The sequence below is a fragment of the Pleuronectes platessa genome, chromosome 19 (assembly GCF_947347685.1).
Source record: "Pleuronectes platessa chromosome 19, fPlePla1.1, whole genome shotgun sequence".
NCBI classification, from domain to species: domain Eukaryota; kingdom Metazoa; phylum Chordata; class Actinopteri; order Pleuronectiformes; family Pleuronectidae; genus Pleuronectes; species Pleuronectes platessa.
In genome coordinates, this window is record NC_070644.1 from 750,680 (window position 1) to 758,690 (window position 8,011).

The following is an 8,011-nucleotide window of genomic DNA, read 5'->3' on the forward strand; positions in this document are numbered from 1 at the left end:
CATTTGATCGTTTGGAGTGGCAGTTTCTCTGGTCAGTACTGGAGTTTTTTGAGGTGGGTCCTCACTTCTTACATAGGATTAAAGTCTTATATACCAATCCAACAGCTATGGTGCTTACGGGCAGGACTTGCTCCTCCCTATTTAACATTGCGAGGGGCTCCAGACAGGGATGCCCTTTGAGTCCCCTCCTGTTTGCACTCTCTCTGGAGCCTCTCGCTCAGTCATCCGGATGTCTAAAGCTATCACTCCTATCACTGTGTTTGGGACCACACATTACATATCTTTGTATGCGGATGACATCCTCTTATATCTAGGGAACGCGCAGCAGTCTCTACCTGATGTTTTATCAATTTCCAAGGTTTTAGTGATATATCTGGGTACAGAATATATTGGACAAAGTCAGCTTTCTTACCTCTGAATGACCAAATGAGAAACATAGCTTTACCTGCAAATATACCAGTAGTCAACCACTTTAAGTATTTGGGCATTAAGATTAGCTCATCAGTACAGACCATTGTCAAGTCCAATTATGAAGAAACTTTGTCCAACATAACCCGTGACCTTGATAAATGGTCCGCGTCGCCAAATTCTCTTAGATCTTGTGTATCTATTATTAAAATGAATGTGCTTCCCCGGATTAATTTTGTGATTGCGATGCTGCCTTTGCCATCACCCCCACGTTTTTGGGAGAAGGCCCAGCAGATAATTTCTAAATTTGTCTGGAATAGAAAGCGTCCTCGTCTCAGATTATCCACAGCACAGAGAGATAGAGCTGACGGGGGTCTCTCACTGCCTAACCCTAAATTATATCACTGGGCCTTCACTCTGCGACCTCTGATCAGCTGGCTCGACGAGGGTATCGAGACTTCATGGCGAACACTGGAGGAGAATATGGTTCGTCCATTGAAACTAAATGAAATCTTATTTTCCAATGTTCCCCTAAAGAAATCCCAAGTCAGCTATGGTCCCATTATGTCTCACGTATTAGCAGTCTGGAGGGCAGCCGAAAAAATTTGTAGTATTTCATCTAATTGGAACCCGTATTCACCTATTTTTTATAATGATCGTTTGTTGATTGGTAAATCCCCAATTAAGTTTGGTCAGTGTCGCCAGTGGTATGACAAGGGGATTCACTCCCTTGTTGACATTTTTGGGGACAGGGGCCTATACTCTTTTGAAGAGCTCACATTCCGGTTCAACTTGCAACATTCCACTTTTTATTTCTACTTGCAGCTAAGAACAGCCATGAAAACATATGGTGTACCCTGGCAAGGTCCACTGGAGGAACACTCTTTGATCAAACTTTTGCATCAGGCCCGGGAATCCAGAAAAATTTGATCTAAATTGTATCGTTATTTCCTAGAAAAATCTTATGTTACTCTGCCAGTGAATGCATCTTGGCGGGCGGATATTCCTGACCTTGACCCCGACTTCAGCTGGGATGGGGTCTGGGATACAGTTAAACAGTCATCCAGAAACCCTGACCACCAACATATTCATCTAAATTTCATTCACAGAACATACATGACTCCTCGTAAACTTTACTGTATGAAAATGTAAGATAATCCAAACTGTACACTATGTACTACAGGCACTGTGGGCACCTTTTTCCACATGATTTGGGAATGCCCAGGGGTTGAACATTTTGGGGAAATGGTGCAGAGTGAACTGTCATTGCTGTTGTCCATTCCTATCCCCCTGTCCCCATCTGTTTCTATTTTAAATGATCTCTCTCAACTGAAACTCATGAAATCCTCAAAGCGCGTGTTTCTGGCTGGCCTAATATACTGCCCCATATATATACTATCTCGGCGACAGTGGCTGCTCAACTTAATAGATGTTGCGCTTCTGGAATTGTCCACAGCACGCGTCCATGGTGCAAAGGAGGAAGTGTCATTGTACTTGGCTCGAACAGTGGAGGCTCTCAAAGGCTTTTTGGTGTAAGCTGAGGCCCCCCCCTCTGGTCCTGTTTTCTTTGGTTTATGTTCCCTGTTTAGGTTTTACTGTGTACTGCAAATTGTGGACGGCATCTAACCATTTGATAGATCTTACTAGGTTACACTTCAATGGCACTTTTTTCCTTTTGCATTTATGACATTTTATGTATTTTACTTAACTTTTGCTATATATTTATCTTCAGTTATATCTTTTTATTTTATTTTTATGTTTTCATTTTATTATTATCCGGCGTGTATGTGTGTATCTGTGTGTGTGAGTACATGGGTATGCTTATGTTTGTATATGGTAATTACTTTATTTATGTGCTGTTGAATGATGATGATTGTTGTCCTTCAAATCCCAATAAAAATTTGATCACAAAAAAAAAAAACATTTTCCTGTCCTTAACTGGTTTTGTAAGTTGTAGACAAAAGCCCCTGAACATCACAGTCATTATGTGTCAACTCTTCAAAGACGCGATTAGACAGGTTTGCCACACGGCCCCAACAATTCCAGCCAATTTAAAGGAAAGGAAGGGATGAAGGTTGTAAAGGTTCATGTGGGGGTGAGGTGCCCGCTGATATTTTACACTGCAAATTTCTGTAATTGGGGAAATCAACATAACCATGCCTTTGGGAGACAGAGTTACAAACATCGGGGCACTTTTCATTTACTGAAGAGTTTTTTTGTGTCATTCTGAGCAGGATGATAGAGAAGAGCAGGAGGATCAGTCGGACTTTGAAAAAACTGAGCTGTATTGATATATTTATTGGAACCCCAGACTCTAAATACAATGTGATGTACATACAGTATTACTACTTCATTCAGTAGATATGGTGAACATAGAAGTTGCTTATCTTCACATCCACATTCCGGCCGATTCCCGAGGGAAATATCTGCTCAACACTCTACTTTTTGCTATGCCTACTCTGCATAACTCACAGTAGGTTTAAACCATTCGTTAAAAGCATTAATAGTGAACAAAAAGAGTAAAAGAGAGTGAGAATAAAATATGTGAATAAAAGGCCTCTTAATGCGAACCAATGATCTTAAAGCCAATCAATACGCCGTAGAGCTGAGGGGAATATTGATTCATCCATCTCTGAAAAAACGGTCTTATTCTAAATGATGAAAATGCTTCTCTGGTCACCAGGAACTGTCCGCTGTAAATATTTGTCTAGCCGTCACATTCAACAGCACTATCACTTCTCTGCGCTCCCTCTGGATCAATCACAGAACCCCATAGAGATTGTGTCTGTTCACCGTCCGATTAAATTATTGAAATTAAACAATAACAGAGCGAGAACTCCATACAAAAATTTAATACAAATAAAAACAACCTCTGAAACAATACAGGAAACCCAGACTTTTAAATGTGGTCTTTTAAACATTAGATCACTGGAAAAAAAAGCTCTTTTAGTTAATGAAATAGTCTCCGATTACAACATAGATTTACTGTCCCTCACTGAGACGTGGCTGCATCCTGATGAATATGTCAGTCTAAATGAATCTACTCCCCCCAGTCATATCAATTCACAGGTTCCTAGAGAAATTGGGCGAGGAGGTGGAGTTGCTGCTATTTTTAACTCCAGTCTATCAATTAATCCTAAACCTAAACTCAGCTACAAATCATTTGAATGTCTGGTTCTTAGTCTTCCACGCCAATCCAGGAACCACCAACAGCCAATCATATTTGCCGTAGTTTACCGTGCTCCCAGGGCTTATACTGAAAATTTAAAGGAATTCCCTGAGTTTTTATCAAACTTAGTCCTAGAGGCCGATAAAATTATTATTGTTGGTGACTTTAATATTCATGTTGATAATAATAAAGATTGCCTTAGCGTAGCATTTATTTCAATACTAGACTCTATTGGTTTCAGTCAGTGTGTACACCAACCTACTCATTGTGGTAACCACACACTTGACCTTGTATTATTGTACGTTGTCGGAATTGAAAATTTAACAGTACTTCCGCGCAATCCAGTTCTATCAGACCATAATTTAATAACCTTGATTTTTCAATAACTGAATATATGCCACTAATAAAAAATTCATTTTCTAGATGTCTACCTGATAGTGCTGTAGCTAAATTTAAGGAAATAATCCCAATTACATTTAAACCCGTATTAGCAGTAGATATAAACAACAAATTCTTTAAAACCCTGAGCTCCATTGAGATCGACCACCTCGTCGATAGCTCTGCAGACTCATTACGATTAACATTAGACTCAATAGCGCCTCTAAAAAAGAAAAATGTCAAACATAGTAAATTAGCTCCGTGGTATAATTCCCAGACAAATGAGTTAAAACAATTATCAAGAAAACTAGAAAGGAAGTGGCGCTCCAGCAACCATGTTGAAAACCTAATAGACTGGAAGAATAGTGTTAAAGAATATAAAAAGGCTCTCCACAAAGCAAGAGCCGCCTACTATTCAAAACTAATAGAAGAGAATAAAAACAACCCCAGGTTTCTCTTCAGCACTGTAGCCAGGCTGACAGAGAGTCACACCTCCACCGAACCCAGTATTCCTCGATCCCTAAATAGCAATATCTTTATGACCTTTTTTAATGATAAAATTCAAACTATTAGAAATAAAATCAACCATCTCCTGCCCTCAATTGGCACTAATACCCTCCCAACAACAGAGATCTCAGAAACGGCTGAGAATCCTACCCATTACTTAGACAGCTTCTCTCTGATCACCCGTGATCAGTTTACCAAATTAATCTCAGGTTCTAAACCAACAACTTGTATCTTAGATCCCATTCCTACCAAATTACTTAAAGAAATTCTGCCCCTAATTGATAGTTCGTTACTTAACATCATCAATCTGTCATTATCATCAGGTTATGTACCACAGTCTTTTAAAATAGCTGTCATCAAACCCCTACTCAAAAAACCCACCCTAGACCCAGAGGTTTTAGCCAATTACAGACCAATATCTAATCTCCCCTTCGTCTCTAAAATCTTAGAAAAAGTTGTTGCCAATCAGCTGTGTGAGTTTCTCCGGGAAAATAATATATATGAAGACTTTCAATCGGGGTTTAGAGCCAATCACAGTACAGAGACAGCCTTGGCAAAAGTCACTAATGACCTTTTAATAGCCTCAGATCAGGGACTTGTGTCTGTCCTCGTTCTGTTAGATCTCAGTGCAGCATTCGACACAATTGACCATCAAATTTTATTACAAAGACTCAAACAGTTAATTAACATTAATGGAACCGCCCTTAACTGGTTTAAATCGTATTTTTCTGATCGCTCCCAATTTGTGCAAATTAATGATGAGTCATCTGTGCGCACCAAAGTTAACCATGGTGTTCCACAGGGCTCTGTGCTCGGCCCAATTTTATTCTCATTATATATGCTTCCACTAGGAAACATTATCAGGACACACTCGGTAAATTTCCACTGCTATGCGGATGACACCCAGTTATATTTGTCAATAAAACCTGAACAAAGTAATCAATTAACTAAACTTCGAACATGTCTCAAGGACATAAAAACCTGGATGACCCGCAATTTTCTCTTATTAAACTCAGACAAAACAGAGGTTATAATACTTGGCCCCAAACACCTTAGAGATGCATTATCTAATGATATAGCTGCGCTAGACGACATTGCCCTTGCTTCCAATGAAACAGTCAGGAACTTGGGAGTGATCTTTGATCCTGATTTATCCTTTAATTCTCACTTAAAACAAATTTCTAGGACCGCTTTTTTCCACTTACGTAATATTTCCAAAATTAGACATGTCCTTTCCCAAAAAGATGCAGAAAAACTAGTCCACGCCTTTGTTACATCGAGACTGGACTATTGTAATTCATTATTATCTGGCTCCAGCAGTAAGTCGTTAAAGACTCTACAGCTTGTCCAAAATGCCGCAGCACGTGTCCTGACGAGAACAAAGAGAAGAGAGCACATTTCTCCAGTACTAGCGTCGCTACACTGGCTTCCAGTTAAATCTAAAATAGAATTTAAAATTCTCCTCCTCACCTTCAAGGCCCTTAATAATATGGCGCCTTTTTACCTTAAAGAGCTGTTAGTACCTTATAAACCCGCTAGAGCACTCCGCTCCCAGAATTCAAGCCTACTTGTCGTCCCTAAATTCTCTAAAAAAAGAGTAGGAGCCAGAGCTTTTAGCCATCAAGCCCCTCGGCTGTGGAATAATCTACCACTTTCAGTTCGGGAGGCAGATACCATCTTTTCATTTAAGAGTAGACTCAAAACCTTCCTTTTTGATAAAGCTTATAGTTAGAGCTAATTAGTGCGCCAGAACGTTACTTGTTCTATTTTATAACACATGACACACGGAGCTTCTCTTTCCAGCTTCTCCTTCCTCTTCTCCATCCCTATCCCCCTTCCCCGGAATCTCTGTGGCCGCACCATGGATTGCGGTTTGTGGATCGTACACCGGGGGTCGCGGTGCTGGATCCATTGTGGCGGATTCTGGGCTGATCATGGTGCTGGTGGCGGACCCTGTGTCGCGTTGGCATTGGGCACGGGCGGTGGACCAGGACTGCGGTGGTGGCTTGTGATGGGTCCTGGCGGGCGGCGGTGGACGGTGACTGAGGACTGGAGTGGCGTCTGGTCTGGATGGTGGATCGTGGTCTAGATGGTTGCTGAGCATGGACTGTGCTTGCAGCGGGACTGCTTGGCATGTCATGTTGGGGTTGTCCTTCGGGATGTCTACCCTCATCAAATGCTGCTAGAGACTTTGATTATTGATGATGTTTTCCTGCACGTGGCATCTATTGCACTTCTGTCCGTCCTGGGAGAGGGATCCCTCACATGTGGCTCTCTCTGAGGTTTCTACATATTTTTACCCTGTTAAAAGGGTTTTTAGTAGTTTTTCCTTACTCTTGCTGAGGATTAAGGACAGAGGATGCCACACCCTGTTAAAGCCCTATGAGATGAATTGTAATTTGTGAATATGGGCTATACAAATAAAATTTGATTTTTTTAATTTTTTTTAATCTTTTTTTAATTCCTACTGTCTCTTTTTTTCATTTCTTCTTCGATCTGCAACAGCTGTTGGTAGTTGGTATGGTTTTTGCACCTCAGTGAGAGCTTTCGTCTTTCTTCTGCTTTGTTCCTCGTCTGTGAGAGAAGCGGGACTCTCTCCCTGGGCCTCCGTCTCAAGTGGTGGTACCATTCCGCAATGGCTGGCGTGTGTCCCGGTGGTGCTTTCTTTCACATTAACCGGTGTAGGTGTGGTGTGGAGCACTTGATGGGGTCCTGTCAATCTGAGTTTCCTCCAGTGCTTCCTGTTTAGGTCTTATATCAGCACCCACTCTCCTGGTTATCGGTTATGCAACTGGCCCTCTGCTGGTTGCGGGATTGCTGTATTTACCTGTGTGTATAAGGCTCAACATTTTGGTTATGTGCACACACTAACTAAGCATCACATCTTCTAGGATTTCTGAGTTGAGGACTGGATTTTCTTGGGGAACGGCCATCCAGGTATTCATAGGTCTGCCTGGACGAATTTCAAATGGTGCCAGACCTGTTCTGGCCCTTCCCCTCCCTCTCATGGTGAGTAATACTACCGGTAGTGCTTTTATCCATGAGAGTCCTGTGTCATCATAGCACTTGACCAGTTTGTTTTTAATTGTTCCATGTTCTCTTTCAACTGCTCCACCCCTCTGTGGGTGATAGTTGCAATGCTGTTTCAGATGCATACCTAAAAATGTTGAAGGTTGATTATTTGCATTATTTACTAAATGAGTTCCGTTATCACTGTTGATTTCATGTGGGATTCCCAGGGGGAATGATTTCTCGCACTAACACCTTTGCTACTGCAGAGGCATCTGCTTTACCTGTAGGGAAGACTTCAGCCCATTTAGAAAACATGTCAACAGCCACAAGACAATATTCCTTTCTTTCACATGGTGTTAGTTCAATGAAACCTATTTGCAAGTGATCAAACGGTTGGCCATGGGCTTGTATGTCCTGGCCTCTTGTAGTGTTGCTTGTCAGAACATTTTGAAATAAAACATTGGGAGTAATTTGTGAAACCTGACAGTTTTCAATAAAAACAAAAAACAAACAAAACAACAAATTAACATTTAAAAC